Below are 18,291 nucleotides of genomic sequence, written 5' to 3' on the forward strand. Positions count from 1 at the left end.
ATGTTTTACCTAACAAATCTCGTTCAGGAAAATCAAAGGAAATAAACTGACAGTTTTTAAGTTATAAAGTATGAACATGATAACAGTATAAAGTATGAACTTTATCATGTTCATGACAGTACAGATCATCGCTTACAGTGTTTGTGTGGTGATTGAGTAAGCCAAAGCAACTCAATCACTGCATGATCATTGTATTCAAAGGTCATGATCAAAAATTTTGCATCATGATGCAGAACATATCAAAATGACTTTCTGTCCAAAGATGTAAGCATTTTGATACGTTTTCATCATGGTGGATTGACATAGAACATGGATGGATATGGATTAGTGAAAGATTTTCTTCTGTCTAAAGATGTGGAAGATCTTTTTCTCAGGAAGTTCATATCTATTCGTTTTCCAGTGTCAAAAAAGCATACTTAATTTACTGTCCAAAGATGTGGTTAAGTGTGTTTGATTAAAGTCCTGGGGAAAGTTGTTTATATAAAGTGCTTATCTTGTTTTAAAACATGTACAGTCAATCATAACTCGATTCGAACTCTCACTGGCTCAAATTATAAGAAATGGAGAGAAGATGTGGAAATTGCTCTTGGACTTCTGGATTATGAGATGGTTTTTATTGATGAAGCTCTATCAGTACCTGCTAATGATGCATCTGCTGAGACTAAGGCAAAATATACAAAGTGGATTAAAGCTAACAAAATGGCAATTCTGATCATGAGGAGGTCTATTTCAGAAGAAGTCAGAGGAAGTATTATCGAAACTGAGAATGCTAAGCAGTTCATGGAAGCTATTGCAGAAAACTTCCAAGGATCTAAGAAAGCTGAAATAGGCACACTCATGAGCCAGCTGACAGACATGAAATACAATGGAGAAGGCTGCATAAGGACTCACATTCTAAACATGGTTGAGATAGGAAACAAGCTGAAAGCCCTGAAAGTCAATGTAGATGAGACCATGATGGTGCACTTCGCCATTAACTCCCTACCTAGCATATTCAGACAGTTGAAAACCACTTATATTGCCTAGAAGGAGATATGGTCAGTTGCTGATTTGATAGGTATATGTGTGCAGGAAGAACAAAGTATTAGAAAAGACAAAGGCAAAGAACAAGTGTGTTGGGTGCAGGATACAAAATTCAAACCAAAGGAATGGTCCAAAAACAAGAATGCAGATAAGCAGCAAAGGAAAGATGAGACTGCAAAGGGCATAGGTCCAGTAGGCTTGAAGTGTTTCTTCTGCAAGAAGTTTGGGCATTTGAAGAGAGACTGCAGAAGATACAAACGCTGGTTGGACAAGCAAAAGGGAAAAGGTAAGCATGAAAATGTCTCTGTGATTTATGAATCTAATACAGTTGAAGTTTTATCTAATTCATGGTGGATAGATAGTGGTGCAACAGTTCATGTAACTAACTCTCTGCAGGGATTCAAAACAAAGAGGGTGCCAAACAAGGATGACTTGAAGGTGTTCGTGGGAAATGGAGAAAGAGTTAGAGTAGATTTTGTTGGTTTAGCTAGCCTTGAGTTGGAGTCAGGTTTTGTTTTGGAATTAGTTGATGTCGTTTATGTACCTTCTATGACAAGGAACTTATTATCAGTTAGCAAGCTTGTAAAATCAAACTTACAGTTTGAGTTTGATGAGTCTGGTTTCTCCATTTTCAGAAATAAAAGTTTTATTGGTAATGGATTGTTGATCGATGGGATGTTTCGTTTGAACTGCAAATTGCCAAATCAAAGTACAGAGATGATAAATGTGTTAAGTTCAAAAAGACCTTGTAATACTGAACCCTTCACACTATGGCATAAGAGACTTGGACATGTCTCGAAAGAAAGAATGAATCTCTTAAGCAAAGAATCAATTCTTCCACCACTTAACCACCATGAACAAGATAAAACATGCATTGAATGTGCAAAAGGAAAATTGACAAATCTCAGAAAGAAAGGGGCGATAAGGAGTGAAAAACTACTTGAGATAATACACACAAATATTTGCGGACCTTTTCCAGTTGATACACATGATGGTTTCAGGTATTTTATTACCTTCACAGATGATTTTTCAAGATATGGATATGTGTATCTGATAACAGAAAAGTCCAAAGCACTGGAAATGTTTAAAATCTACAAAGCAGAAGTAGAAAACCAGCTGGATTCTAAGATAAAGGTTGTAAGATCAGATAGGGGAGGGAGTTCTATGGCAAGTTCACTGAAAGGGGAAGAAATCCAGGACCTTTTGCAAACTTTTTGCAGCAAGAGGGCATTATTGCACAGTATACAAATCCTGGGACACCACAACAGAATGGTGTTTCAGAAAGGAGAAATAGAACCTTAATAGAGATGGTGAGAAGCATGATGTGTTGTGCAAAGCTTCCTACTTTTCTATGGGGAGAAGCTTTAAAAACTGCAAATTATCTTGTCAATAGAGTACCTACCAAAGCTACAAACAAGATACCCTACGAAATCTGGAGCAAAAGAAAGCCTAGTTTGGCTCATCTAAAAACCTAGGGATGCAAGGCAGAGGAAAAATTATACAATCCAATGCAGAAGAAACTTGATTCCAAAACTGTGAGTTGTTTCTTCATAGGATATCCAGATAGGACAAAAGGTTACAGGTTTTATTGTCCCAAGCATAACACAAGATTTGTGGAAACACAAAGAGCAATCTTCATTGAAGAAGAAGAGGGAGGATTAGATGATATAGATTTTGATTTTGATGAGGTTTTGGAAAACAAGGAAACTGCAGATGAGAATCAAATGAGAAATGTTACCATTTTACCTCTTGATGTCTTGGGAGAAAACCAAGACTCACCAATGGATGAAGAAAGAAATAATGAAGAAGGACAAGTGACAGAAAACCAACAAACTGCAGCAGAAGAAGTTCAGACAGATCAACCAGTACAGGTTCCAAATCCACAACTCAGGAGGTCACAAAGGCCTAAGAGGCCGGCCTTGTCCAATGACTATTTTGTTTATCTACAAGAATCTGAACATGACATCAATACTGAGGAAGACCCTGCAACTTTCAAGCAAGCCATGGAAAGAAGCAAGTGCACACAATGGTCTGCAGCCATGGAATCTGAACTAGAATCAATGAGCAAAAATGGGGTATGGAAACTAGTAGTTTTACCACCAGGATGCAAACCTATAGGATGCAAGTGGGTCTATAAAACTAAAAGAAATGCACAAGGACAAATAGACAGGTATAAAGCCAGACTAGTGGCAAAAGGTTACACACAAGAAGAAGGAGTTGATTACAATGAGACTTTCTCTCCAGTGTCGACTAAAGATTCATTCAGAGTTATAATGGCTTTAGTTGCTCATTTTGATCTGCATCTTCATCAAATGGACGTTAAGACAGCCTTCCTAAATGGAGATCTAATTGAAGAAATATATATGAAGCAGCCAGATGGTTTTGCCTCAAAAGGGGAAGAAAGTTTAGTGTGCAAGCTGCAGAAATCAATATATGGTCTAAAACAGGCATCAAGACAATGGTATCTCAAATTTGATGAAGTTGTTAAGTCCCAAGGCTTCATTGATAATCCATTAGATGAATGCATCTATATGAAATTCAATGGAAAGAATTTTATTTTTATGCTACTATACGTGGATGACATCCTTCTAGCAAGTAGCAATCTGTCTATGTTGCATGACACTAAAGGGATGCTATCCAATCATTTTGATATGAGTGATCTGGGAGAGGCAAACTACGTTCTGGGAATTGAAATCAATAGGGACACAGAAAGAAAAATGATTGGTTTATGCCAAAAGGCATATATTGAGAAAGTGCTTAAAAGGTTTAACATGGGAAATTGTACAGGATGCGATGTTCCTTTCTCAAAAGGGGATAAATTGAGCAGTGAACAATCTCCTAAAACTGAGCAAGAGAGACAGGAGATGAAGGACAAACCTTATGCATCATTGGTAGGAAGCCTGATGTATGCACAAGTCTGCACTAGGCCAGACTTAGCATTCTGCATAAGTGTTCTTGGCAGATTTCAGTCTAATCCAGGTCAAGCACATTGGATTGCAGGAAAGAAAGTATTAAGGTATTTGCAAAGAACTAAAGAGTACAAATTGGTCTATAGAAAGGTTGAAAATTTGCAGCTGGAAGGATATGCAGATGCAGACTTTGCAGGATGTCAGGATACTAAGAAATGCACATCAGGAGTTGTTTTTCTATTTGCAGGTGCTGCAGTGGCATGGAAGAGCATGAAACAGCAGTATGTTTCAACCTCCACCATGCAAGCAGAGTTCTTGGCAGTTTATGAAGCCACTTCAATGGCAGTGTGGCTTAAAAATTTCATGTCAATGCTGAAAATTGTGGATTCAATACAGAGACCGATTCAGTTATGGAATGACAATACTGCAGCAGTGTATTTTGCACAAGGAAATAAGAGATCAAGTGGAATGAGGCATTTGCATTTAAAGTTCTTATCTGCGAAGGAAAAGATCAGAGATGGAGAGACTGCTCTAAGTCACATTGGCACAGATTTTATGATTGCAGACCCCTTGAATAAAGGGCTGCCTAATCATGTTTTTCACAGACATGTGGCAAGCATGGGATTGCAATTCAGTTTTGATACCTAAAGTCAGTGGGAGTCAGTGGGAGCTAGAGTTCTTGCAGTTATGTTTTATTTTGATTTTGTTAACTAGTTCTATCTAGTCAGATTCTGTTTAAAGTAGACTTATTTGAATTGTTTTTATATAATGTTTTGCATTTACTGCTTCTGGATGACAAATAGAATAAAGGCCAAACTGTGATCATGCTAGCATTATGTTTTGCAGTTTGAATCTATGAATGAGTCATTAAAGGAGACCTTGGTAGTCTTAAAGGGTGAGCAAAGAACTGTTTTGTTTTATTACACTTACAGTAAAACAAAAGGGTTCTCGTTTTCAATCTAGTTGGATGCCTTATGTGTTTTGCAGGTTCATATATGTGATTATAAAAGTCTTGGATGTTATATATCCAGTGTACTTCGATAGTCCTCTATGAATTTTCAAAATGACAGTGGCTTGATAAAGGAACAAGAGAATTTTGAGTTCCACATGGCCATCAAGTGATGAGCAATAAGTCTGAATTGATTATTAGATCAAGTGGGAGAATGTAAGAAGGTTTATTGCCTTAAACCTACTGAAGTGATCTTCTAATCTATAAAGGATTGAAAGACTTATTGTTTATCAGGAACTCAAACCTATCTCGATTAGGTAGCCTTTAACTCAGTGTTTAATAAGGATAATGAAGGCTTAAAGGTTCCTAGTTCTACAAGGATTGGAATAGATTAGTTCTATCGCATGAAGGATATCTCTAAGTGTTTCCTGATGGGCAGGACACTTAGAGAGATGCATATATATAGAAGGCTCCCTCCTAGATCCGATACATACATCTAAGCTAATCAGAAATTCACCCATCAGAGTTATAGCTATAAGGATCGGTTTCTAGGAGAAGAGTCTTCAGTACCTTGCACAACCAATCTGTCCAGCACCATGTCAGACTCAGGTTAGTGTTAAACATGTTTATAATTTTAAGAACTTACAGAAAAAGCCCAGCGTCATAAGCAGCCTCACGTAACTGCCTCTGTTGTTCCTCATCTTCTCGCTGTAGCCGTATGATTTTGGCTAACTGGCGTTTAGGCTCAACTCCAATTTGTGTAGCCGACCTCTCCCCATTCTTACTATCGCGGGGGCTCAGCGCCCTGTGATCACGCCGATGACTCGTCCCCTCATCCCGCCTCCATTTCCCATGATGGTCCGGGCTCCCCTCTCGCTTGCCCTAAGGGCGGGTCCAACCCCATCGAGTAGAGGGGGAGAATGGTCCTTTAGCATCAGTTTTTAGTTTCCTACCTCGAAAATCTTCCAGCGCTTCCAAGTCCCGATATGGGTACTCCACCTCCCCCATGGCCACTGTTTCAGTCTCCACCCTGCTCTCTCTAAGTTTCAATTCGCACCTCCTGGTATGGTGCCCCAAGCACCTACAAAGTAAGCAATATTCAGGCAAGAACTCGTAGCGAAAGTCGATCCATCGCTCCCCCTCTATCGGGAACTCAACACACGCCCCACGTATAAGTGGCTGCCGCACATCAAAGCGGATTCGAACCCGCGCAAAGCGTCCGATACATTCTTTCCCATTGGCTTTATCAACCTCCAAGACTTGACCAATCAAACCCCCAATTTTTGTCACTGTCGAGACCGTCATGCTTAATGGTGGGAGGCCATGCAATTGGACCCAGAACACCCCATTAGATAACGGGACACCGCGATACCCCAGCGCACGCGATTCCTCCGTTACCAACACCAAGGAATTGCTAAAGGACAAGGGCTCCATATCCAGCACCCGCCTCAGATCACGTAGCCCCACAAAGCGAGCAGGGAAGCGTCTCTCCCCAATCTCCCGAAACGAAACCCCCTTAGCGCCCCGCCATAACCCAATAAAAACGCTAATAAACGCATCACGATTCACTGACCGATGCGTTAACACCTCCACTACCAGACTGTAATGTAACCCTAAGAGCGTATCAGAAACTTCTTCTTGCTCAAGTTTCACCCCCCTTTTTTCTCTCTCCGATAACTTTAGTTTCGACCCAAACCGATTTTCCAACTCTTCCATATCCATCAGCCAGTGCTCAACCCCACCAGTAGTCGCTGGTGAAGTGGCCATGGACAAGGTGCAGTCGCACTCTATCTGCCACCAGCCGCACACAAAGATGGGAAAAACCTAGCCCCTAAACCCCAGCTTCGTTCTTACATTTTCTCTCCTTTCGAGAGACTTGGCTTTTGGCTTGAGAGAATATTCGGAGATTGATTCTTCATCCTTGAACTACCTTCTTCTTCTTCCTCACTATCTGTAAAATAAATTGGAGTCAACATTACCACACCAGAATAATCCCTATTTAATTATGATTATTCTTATCCAAAAATAGGAGATTGGAATTAATCAAGAAAATTTGATAGAAATCTCATCCTTGATTTTGATTAAATAGAATTTAATTAGGATATTTAGTTGACTGAAGGAATTTTCCTTTTCCACGTGTCATTTATCCATTGGTTGGGAATTATATGTTCCGACATAAGTGGCCAAATTGGTTAAATTGAAAATTTAGTAACTAAAATAGATTTTAGGTATAAATATAGTGACCAAAATAGTATTGAACCTATTATAATACTATAATATATATTGAGTTTAAACCAAAAATCCTTTATTAAAATTGAAAATAACCTTGCAGAAAGTAGTAAAAAAAGTTAGATATGTAAAGATTTAAAATTAATTTTATAGATCAACTGATGTGATGGAGGAGAGATAGGGAGAGAGAGAGAGAGACACATGAGAGAGAGAGAGAGTAGTTTGTTTTCCTTCTTCTTTTAAAAAATATTTAATTTAATGGAGGTGGTTGAGAGAGAGTGCAGTTTGTTTTCTCTTTAAACCCCATATTTTTCTTTGTTCACCCTAATACTGAAATAATTAAACTCTTAAGTTTTATTATCGTGTAAAAAGACGAAAAAATTCATCCAACTTAATACTTAACCACATCTATACACACATCCTCACACACCCAACCACTCTACATATTAATTTTTAGAAAAACACAAACACCTTTGCACCCTATGTCAGATTACTCCTCTTTTACTCCAAGAAACCTACTACATTGTCATCTTCTCCTCATAAACCCTAAATTGGGATTTTGAGAGTAATATAGGTGGATAAGGAGGGAGTGGATATTATGAATTCCCCTGGCTTTGCGTTCCTTCCTCACCCCTCTCGCCCTCTCTTTCTTTTATTAACAGATTTCTTCCACACCCACGGCCCAACACTTCTACTTAATGTTTTTATTTATCCCCTAAATTGACATAATGCCTTCAATAATATAAACGTAGTGTTTCCTGCATCCATGTACACCATATATATATTAAGAAAATATACATCAAAAAACCATGTGCCAGATCCGTTTTCCAAAGCAGAACAAAATTCTTGATAAAGGACGGCTACACTTGTAAGCTATTACTTTTAAAATATTTATCACACTATGTTACATTGAAAAATTATAGAACATGTTTTGCCAAAAAAAAAAAATTTGGGTGCAAAAGAATAATGATGCAGTAATGCCTGCAAAATGCTGGTATGAAACTGCAGGGTGGAGTTGAATTCGGGTGTGGGGTGTGGGTTGCGAGGTTTATGAGGTTTTTTTATTTTATTTTATTTTAATGTTTTGCTGGGTGTGTATTTAGGAATAGTTTGGGAAAATTTTCTTAGAAATTGTGAAATTTTGAATTAGAAGTTGGAGTACACTTAGAATATGGGGTTATGGACTTAACAAAGAGAAGTGTGGGGTTTAAATAGAAAAACTATTTGTCAAATACCTAGTTTTAAAAGGTATTTGAAATTCTTATATTTGGGCTTGTGAAACCCCACCTCAGATCCTTCTAGTCTCAACCACCTCCAGAACCACCGCAACCTCAGTTGGCTCTGCCCAATCTCAAGCTCGATCGCCACCCCAGCCTTCCGCACCTTCCTTAACCACATCTCGGAAAATCTCCGCAAAGGCCTCTCCCAGTGCCGCCCCTAGTCGGAGCTCTTTGATCACTCCATCTTCGCCAAGCCTGAGTCACTCTCCAATGCCACCAGCCGCGTCCACAAGAACTAGTCCAAGCATGAGGTTTGATATATTCTCTCTCTTCCTCTCTTGTCATTAGGATTTAGTAAGATAATGTTTGTGATTTTGTCATTCGTTTCATCAATTTAGTGTTTCAATTGGAAGATGAGTGTTCTCGTGTATATTGGCGCCAAGGACAGGTGTTGTGAGGTGTCTGACTATCACCTTATTGTTACTTCAATGGCCTATTTCTATCGATTTCTTATGTTTTTCACTATTATGTTTCTCAAAAGTATCGAATACGATGGCCTAACTCGGGTTTTTTTAATTCTGTTTGATCAAGAATGCATAACATTATCTACCAAACGGGATGCTTGTAGAAATCCGTTTGGTTCCTTCATTTTTTTAATATGCGATGCTGTAGAATTCTTATAGAACATGCCCACTTCCCTTGGCTCTTGGACCGGGAACATAAGCATACTGGCAAGTAGAAGTATTTGATGGCATTCTAGAAGCATACTGAAAAATTCCACGTTTCTAATACTTATTCTACGCACTACTACAAAAAAGTAAAAAGACGACGGTAAATCACCGTCGTGTATTCAGTTTTTCAGCGGTCGTGGAATCCGCCGTCATCTTTTCCCTCATAAATCACGACGCTAAATCCCCGTCGTTGTTAAAATATACAACGTCATCCACACATAAAAAACGACGTCTTTGTACTGCAAAAAGATCGAAAAAAGTAGTCGGGGATGAGAATATACGACCAACTCTCTAAACAAACCGTCGTTAAAAAGGAAAAATATGACACATATTAACAGAATAAGGCCGCAAAATAGACATACAACGACGAAAATTAAAATAATACGCCGTTAAATATCATTTTCACGACAACAAAAAATATGACGTCTTTAAGGACATTAGAAGACGACGTTATTGATTCCTACTACGTCCCCTAGATAAAAACAGCCGTCGTATAATACATTTTCCACTTCGATTTTTCTATAAAAGATGACGTGGAAATAGTTGTCAGTGTCATTATTTACGACGTATGTATTTATATATTAGACGTTGAAAAAAACAAACAAAGTCGGTTACGAATATATGAGCGTCGTATTACAAAATTTATACGTCCTATTTTCAGAAACAACAACGATGATAAATTAGACGTTGTTAAATGAAACAACGTCGAAAAAAAATAAAAACAGACGTGTTTAGTCTGCATAAGTTTTAAAAAATAGTCGAGGATGAGAATAGACGACCAACACAAACAAATCACCGACGTTAAAAAGGAAAAATATGACAAATATTAGAAGAACAAGGCCGCAAGATAGACATACAACGACGATAACTAAAACACTACGCCGTTAAATATAATTTTCACGACAAGAAAAAAATATGACATCTTTAAATACATGAGAAGACGACGTTATTGAAATCTACTACGTCTCTTATTTACAAACAACCGTCGTGAAATAAGTTTTCCACTTCGATTTTTCTAAAAAAGATGACGTGGATATAGTTGTCAGTGTCATTATTTACGACGTATGTATTTATGTAGTTGACGTTGAAATGCGAAACAACGCCGGTGGAATTTATATAGTCGACGTTGTATTTATATGTATTCATTACTCACGACGTACTTATTAATGTAGACGACGTTGAACTTCTAAACAACGTCATTATTTACGACGCCTTTATTTAACCACGTCGGTTCCAAATTAATGTTCAGATAATTTATCTCATTTTTAGACGTCGGTATTATGGTATTAAAGTCGTGTTATTTTGGATTACATGGCGGTTCTTAATCTGTCCCCGACGTGATATCCTGGATAATTGCTTCACAATAGCGTCGTGGTTCTTCATTGTTACGTTGCTTTAAGACGTCGGTAAATATGCCGAATAACTGGTTCACAACAACGTCGTGTTTTATTTGAACAGACGTCGTTTTTTATGCAGAATATAATGATGTAATCTGGAACCAGTAGTTTTTGCACTGATTGTTTTGTGGCCAAAACCTGTATAATGAAAGTGAAGAAATCACATTACAATATATTATAAAATGAATGTCATACACTGCCAATTACATAAGCATCATTCAATCCATATATCTTCACACCTATCTCGAATATTTTGACCACCTAACTCACCCACCAGTTCATCAAATGTGTCAACATTTGGCATCCCTCTAGTAAATGGCTCACACTCAATTATCACATCACCAAAGACTTCATCACCAATAACATCATTATATTCTCTATTAGGCATTGATAAAACTACCGACCAACCACGATGCATCGGGTCGTCAACAAAAAAATATTTGTTTGACTTGAGAAGCCAAAACAAATTGGTCATTCCTATGTCCAATTTTACTCACATCTACAAGGGTAAATCCAAGTTCGTCGACTACAAGACCAGAACTATCTATCCAATCACACCTAAAGACTGGGATTGTAAACTTTTGGTAGTCAAGGTCCCAAATTTTTTGAATGACACCATAGAAACCCATATTTGAGAGAATTGGGTTTTTATCCTTGGCACTAGCAACTTGCATGGTTTGTGCAAGTAAATAAACTCCACTATTTGGAGTTGTCCGCACATCATCTTGTGCCTTGATATTGAATTTAATACCTTTAATAAGATAGCTCCTATATAATGGCACCGCCATGTTTGGACCAGCTGCTAGCCACCTTAAATTTTCTGATACGCCATGATTGTCTTCCTCAAGTTCACTTTGAAACTGCAAATTAATCAAATCTTAATTCAATCTAACATAGAAATAAGAAGAAAATTAAAAGAGAAATATGTTATTCAACAACATATACCTTGAAGCGTAGCTATTGAATGAAAGTGCTATTGTGCTTATCCTGCAGCCACTTTGTTCTCTTTCTAAATTTTGGATAAGCAGTCTTGATGTGGATCATATGTTGCCTACATGACACGAAAAATGCTTCCACCCCAAATTCATATGCCTTCGATCTTCTATCGGAGTGCATCCATGACTTATCCATCTCCGACACTATAACCTATTATCTATAATAAAGTGAAAATACGGGCAATGACCATCACTATAGCAGATTATACAAAGATTTAATAGCAAGTAATACAAAACAGAGACGACGGGTTTTAAACAAAAACAGACGTATTTGGCATATATAGACGACGGATTTTCAACATACGTCGTCTATTATAAGTAATACAACGACGGTAGTTTAAAAAACCGTCGTGTAATCGTCGTCGTATGCCTTAAAATTCGTCGTGCTCTCAGTTTATTTTCAAGAACACAAAACCCATTAAGAACACAACATATATATGAAACCAAGCAAGAAACCAACATATACATGAAACCAAGCAAGGAACCAACATATACATGAAACCAAGCATGAAAACAATAAATCCATTCCCAATTTAACATAACATAGGGTGATTAAAAGATCCGACAAAATTAAATCCATTCCCAATTCAACATAACAGATAATGTAATCCATGAACCCATTAAACAGAAAATCCATGAACCCATACCTATAAGCACATTATTAACTGATCGCAAAGCATACAACCTAATATCATTCAATGAATTTACAAGGGGAAGTTAGGGTTTGTACTTACAGGTTGGACGAGCTCACAGATTCGACGGAGCCTGGAGAGTGCAACTTTTAATTAGAGCAGAAGTGAGAGAGCGAAATGTTATGTCGCGCGAAATCTGAAAATTTTAGTTTTCAGGGTTCGAAGTATAAGAATAAGAGCCAAATCTAAAAATTTAGGTCGCGCGCAAATTTTTAGAGAGCGCGCGTTTTAAAACGTCGCAAGAAAAACCAAGGCGAAAGTTCTACAAGGACCGACGTAAATTTAATATTCCACGACGGAAACTTCATTTTTCGGATTAAGAACGTAAGGCCGTTCATTTTGAAGCTTCATTTTTCGGATTAATTTTAAATTTATTTTGAATATTTTTATATAACGACGACTGAAAAACCATGTCGGGGTTAAGAAATTAAAAACGTTGTAAATTATATAAACCGACTCACATATTATAATGACGTCGTTTAAAGCCTAAACCATGTCGTATATTTTATTTCACGACGTAAAATATGTATTCCACGACCCAACCACCGTCGTTAAAAATTAATACCCTAAACCCATAAAACTAAATTATACAATTTAAAAAATTCAGTTTATAAAAGGTTTTATGGTTTTACAGCCTAACATATAACCTAGACTACCCAAAAATTCTACTTTAAAAATAAACCGCAATAAATAGAAACCCTAATCTCTAAACCCTAGACTCGAAACCCTAAACAATAAAACTCGAAGAGATTTTATGACTCATCAAAAGAATTTTGTTTTGGAAGGACTTTTTAAAATTTTTGTTATTCAAAATGAATTTTTTCAAAGTTTATGTGGAAGAAAATATATCAATGACTTCATAGGAGTTGACTTTTCATTTTTCTGATTTATTTTAAATTTATTTTGAATATTTTGATATAAAAATAATAAAATATTCTTATCACAACAACAAACCACGTCGGTGTTAAGAAATTGAAGGCGTTGTAAATTATAATAGACGACTAACATATTAAAATTACGTCGTTTAAAGTAGAAACCATGTCGGATATTTTACTGAACGACGTAAAATATTTATTCCACGACCCAAACACCGTCGTTAAAAATTAATATCCTAAACCCTTAAAACTAAATTATACAATTTAAAAAATTAAGTTTATAAAAGGTTTTATGGTTTTAAAGTCTAACATATACCCTAGACTACCCAAAAATTATACTTTAAAAATAAACCCCAATAAATAACAACCCTAATCTCTAAACCCTAGACCCTAAACCCTAAACCATAAAACTAGAAGTGTTTTTATGACTCATCAAAACAATTTGGTTTTGGATGGTCATTTTAAATTTTTGTTATTCAAAATGAATTTTTTCAAGGTTTATGTGGAAGAAAATATATCAATGACTTCATAGGAGTTGACTTTTCATTTTTCTGATTTATTTTAAATTTATTTTGAATATTTTGATATAAAAATAATAAAATATTCTTATCACAACAACAAACCACGTCGGTGTTAAGAAATTGAAGGCGTTGTAAATTATAATAGACCATCCAGAGCAGCTAGCTTTGTCAGACATAGGATTTTTGGGGCTTTGGCTAATTCTTTGTTTAAGCATGCCTGGATCAAAATTAGGAATTAATTGGGAAAGCTGACTAAGGAAATGCTCCATCTCAGCCTCTACCAATTGTTTTGTTCTAGCCTCCATCCTTAAGGCCTCTTCCTTTGCCTTAGCCTCCATCTTTTTAGTCTCTTCTTGAAGGAGAACTCTTAAACTCTCCTTCAAACGGTCGTCAAAGCTAACCCTCTGTGGTTTGGGTAAATTGAAATACTGCCTTGGGGAAATCCCAGCACCTACTCCTCTCAATCTGCCAGGATGCTCGGGGCCCAAAGCCATGGTCAGCACATCTTTGCTGCCATCTACTCTGACTTTGCCTTCCGAGACTTGTTTCTGCAATTCATCCTAAAACAAAGATATACAAAAAACACACGACGGTTATTTATGTACAAACGACGTATTATATAATTTCACACGACGCAAAACCATATAAACTGACGTTATTATAACTTATCACGACGGTAGTTATAGCACCGACGTCTTATGCTATAATTACTGAAAACATAGTGATTCCTATTTAGACCCTTAACGACGTTATTTAAAAAGTTTCGACGTGGTAATATAATTCACACGACGAGAAAATGAACCACCGACGTCTTATGCTATAATTACTGAAAACATAGTGATTCCTATTTAGACCTTTAACGACGTTATTTAAAAAGTTTCGACGTGGTAATATAATTCACACGACGCGAAAATGAACCACCGACGTCTTATGCTATAATTACAGAAAACATAGTGATTCCTATTTAGACCTTTAACAACGTTATTTAAAAAGTTTCGACATGGTAATACCATTCACACGACGCGAAAATGAACCACCGACGTCTTATGCTATAATTAAAGAAAACAGAGTAGTGATTCCTAATTAGACCTTTAACGACGTGTTTTAAAAAGTTTCGACGTGGTAATATCATTCACACGACGAAAAAATATAACATAAGACATAATAAGAATTTTTGACAGTTTAATAAAAATTTAAAACAGAGTGAGTAGGCTTACAATTAATTTTGCTTTTTCTGCCACCTTTGGATCGGGGATGTTACCATGTTTGTCCTGTCTAGCTCTCTTCCATAAGGTAGATCGATCAATTTCTACCCTAGGCATGGTTTCCTCCAATTGATCCTCCAATCCAGCATATCCTTTTCGAGACAATCGATGATTGTACTCGAGTTTCTCCCTAATCTGTGCATGTTGAGAATGCACAGACTCAAAATCTTTGGAAAGCCTTGAAGCTACAAAGGCATCCCATTGTGCTTTCTCTATGAATTTATAAGTTTCCGGGGGATGGCTTAATTTCTCCTTGTCATTGGTGTATGGAAGGATATAATGCCTCGTTAGTGTAGACTTGAAATCCTTCCATTTCTTGGCAGCTGAAGTTAAAACAGATTTCTTGCCCCCTTGACCTACGACAAAAGCCATGTCAACTGCTTCCCATATCTGCTCCTTAACATCCTTGGGGATTTGGGACCATTTCTTGTCCACAAGGGGAACTCTGGAGCGTGCCAAGACACCAATGTACGACTGCATTTCACTATGTGCTTGGCCAATACCTTTCCCCCTTTTATTGTACTCAACAATTGGCCTCGGTTTCTGAAGCTTTCTCTTCACAACACGAGGCATTGTGCTCATACCTCGACCAGTCTTTGAATCATCAGAGATTGTTGTCTGGCTGGTTTGTTCTGTCTCAGCAGATGATGAAGCAAACTTCATCTTCTTCGAAGACTTCATCTCCTTCGAAGACTTCATCTCCTTCGAAGACTTGTCTTGAGGAGCTACCATTCCAAGCTTCTTGGAGCCAGAATCCTTAGTTTGTTGTTGAGAAACCATTTTAACAGACAAAACTGCAAATGAAAATATTTCAGGAAAAGATTAAGAACACAAACGACGGTTATTAATAAAATACGACGTATGATACGATTTTAAACGACGTCAATAGTAATAAACCGTCGTGGTATTTATGTTCATACGAGTTTAAAACCATTATTTATATAACGTCGTGGTATTTATGTTCACACGACGTCAATAGTAATACACCATCGTGGTAAAACCATTATTTATATAACGTCGTGGTATTTATGTTCATACGACGTCAATAGTAATACACCGTCGTGGTATTAACATTCACACGACGTAAAATAATAAGATATACTGTCGTCTATATTAGATTCCAACCCTAGTTTCTTTTTCTTTATATTTTATCAAATAAGGGAAAAACAAAAACCATTGTTCAGAGAAATCAAACCTGCAATTAAACAAGCAAATAAAAAAAAGACTATTATTTTAAAAACAACTTTGTCAATTTTCAGACGACGCTAGAACGACTGACGAACCGTCGTGGTCTACATATTTAACCACGTAAATAAGAACTACCGTCGTCTTATTTAGTTGAGGTAGTTGTCTTCAAAGTTGGAAACTTTCCCTCTTTGTCTGTATATTTTATCAAACTTGGAAAGAATTAAAATGATTTTGGCCAGAAAAAAGGTAAAAAGATTTTTCAAACAAAAAACGTATGAGCATGCAAAACAGTAACCAAAATAGTGAAAATGAAATTTTACCTTTTGCGTGCAATGAAAGCAAGAGGAAGACGATCGATCTTTAAGTTCAGAGACGACGAAGAAGACGAGAGGAAGACGATGAGATACTCTGACAGTGCTCTGACAAAAAAAAGACGAAAAGTTTTCTCTGGGAGATTGAAATTTTTAATCGGGTTTGGAAACAGTGCATGTGTAAGTCGAAAAGTTGCTTATATATAAAACCATTTCAAAAAGAAATACGGCGGTTACATATAACTACGTCGTTTTTAAATAACACGACGCAATATTTGTTATGCGCCGTGGAATCCTTTCATTTAACGTCGTTATGTTTAATATAACCGACGTGGATTTTAATTTTTAAATTATGAAAAGAATTTTTTTTCCTGTTACCTTTCAGTTTATTTTTCAATTACAGTGCGTTATAAATAGAGTTTTTTTTCAGGAGGAAATTTAAAACGAAGGAAATTAATATTCTGGAATATGTAAAGTTTCTTTTTTGGATGACAGATTTAAATAAAATAAGAATATAAGAACAACGACTGTTTTTGTTTTACTGTCGTCGTTTTTCGTCGTCTTAAGTAATACTAAGACGACGTAATATATTTGTTGAGCGACGTTGATTTTTTAAACGTCGTTAGGTGTAATATAACCGTCGTTGAAAATTGTCTTTCTGATTGCAAATTTGCAAAGACGTTAGGTATAATTTTTGTAGATACACAAACGCACACACATCATCAACTTCCAAAAAATTGTCTCTCTGATTGCAAATCTGTGTCATCTGTTAAGATTATGATGTGGAACAGAATTCCATCTGTTAAGATTTCGTAACCCTTGGGTTCTCAGAAAAATCTGATTATGTCAGCGGTTTTCTATATAAACCGTCGTGGTTATTTCAATTCTTGTCATTAAGTAGATCTACCGACGTAGGATAAGAAAATCAAAGAAAAAAATTGTTAACAAAAATTCTATTAAGACGACGGTTTAAATTAAATGTACGACGTATAAAATGAATAAATACGACGTTAAATTTTATAGTACAATTTAAAGATAACGTCGTAGAACTATATGATAATGACGTCGATATATTTATATTTTACGTCGTTGTAAATTATTTTAATACGGCGATATTTTTTATTTTAAAGACGTGGATTTGTTTGTAATTATACGGCGTCTTATACGAAAACCTCGTCGTGTTATTTTATGAGTAAAAACGGCGGTTTTTATTGAAATCGTCGTCTTTAATTTCTACGTCGGTCGATTCATAACTTCCGCCGTTCTTTGTTGGCTTTGATTTTACACTGCGGAAATCTGTTTCAAATAGACGTCGGTTGTTTAATTAGGTACGTCGTTGTTTTTGAACAGCCATTTGAATCTCCATTTTTTAGTTGTCTAAGGTGGTATTACACGACGGTGTTTTTAGAACCATCGTCTTTTTATAAACCACGGCGGTTTTCACTTAGACCGTCGTTGTTTTCTGGTCGTCTTTTTCACTTTTTGTAGTAGTGACGCGGGTTTTGGTATAGTTTGTGTTCTCTGAACATCTATTCGCTCCAACCAAAAGCTGAATTTGCATGTTGTGCAAATCTGTCTGCTCCTTGTAGGTAGCAAAGTAAGTTTTGAACGTAGGATTTTAAACTGTATGTTTCAAATTTTCAAGAATAATCAAGTTTTGCACACACTGCATTTTAGTTTTCGTTTAATTACATTTGACTAAATTGTTTGTCATTGAATATTGGTATAATTTTTGAAGTCAATGGAAATTACACAATTGTGCCATCAATGGATATACCTTTTTGACTTTGTTTAATTGCTTGTTTTTAAGATGGCTTTGCTTTTTGATTTTGACTTTGATTTTTTTTTTTTTTGCTATTGTTGTTGCAACTTAATCAGAAATTGAAGTGCAGTTTCTGAATGTTTAAGTTGAATTTATGAAGCCCCCAATGATGATTGGATTTTAGAAAGAAGTCTGTATAATTTTGAAGCTATATGTTCTTTTGA

Source organism: Prunus dulcis, unplaced genomic scaffold (assembly GCF_902201215.1).
Source record: "Prunus dulcis unplaced genomic scaffold, ALMONDv2, whole genome shotgun sequence".
Lineage (NCBI taxonomy): Eukaryota > Viridiplantae > Streptophyta > Magnoliopsida > Rosales > Rosaceae > Prunus > Prunus dulcis.